This window comes from Triticum dicoccoides, chromosome 6B (assembly GCF_002162155.2).
Source record: "Triticum dicoccoides isolate Atlit2015 ecotype Zavitan chromosome 6B, WEW_v2.0, whole genome shotgun sequence".
NCBI classification, from domain to species: domain Eukaryota; kingdom Viridiplantae; phylum Streptophyta; class Magnoliopsida; order Poales; family Poaceae; genus Triticum; species Triticum dicoccoides.
In genome coordinates this window covers 698084406-698085013 of record NC_041391.1, presented here as the reverse complement: position 1 = coordinate 698085013, position 608 = coordinate 698084406, and positions in this window count along the sequence as shown.

Sequence of the window (608 nt, the reverse complement as noted above, 5' to 3'; positions counted from 1 at the left end):
CCGTTCTCTCTTTTCGACAGATCTATTTCACTCTCACACTCTTGACTTCTCTCATACACGCCCACTCCCATTCCCTCTCCCATGCCTCTTACATACACAAACCCCTCTCTTTATTTCCCTCTCAAGGACACACTACTGTACATATGTCTTTTACACACACACACACACATTTTTCTATTTTTCTCTCCCAAATCAAGCCCTCCACTCTATCTATCTTGCACACACTATCCATCTTGGTCCCTCTCTTGCTCTCTTCAGGTCTGTTTCTATCTCCATATGCTTCTCTTCAAAGACACACACACACGTTTCCGCCGCTCTATTCTATGTCTCCCCTCTCACACATACACACACTATCTAAGTCACTCTATTTCTCTCTCTCTCTCTCTCATACACACACAGACACACCTCCCCATCTTTCTGGATCCCTCTCCGTATCACTCTCTTTTAGGACATTCCCCTGTAGTTCTCTTCATTCATAGGTCTTTCTCACTCACATGCACAAAAATTTCTGTCTCTCTGTAAGACACACCTCTCTCCCTCTCCGCATGCCTATCTCACACACTCACCTTCTAGGTATATCCCTCCCTCTATCATACAACATAGACTTC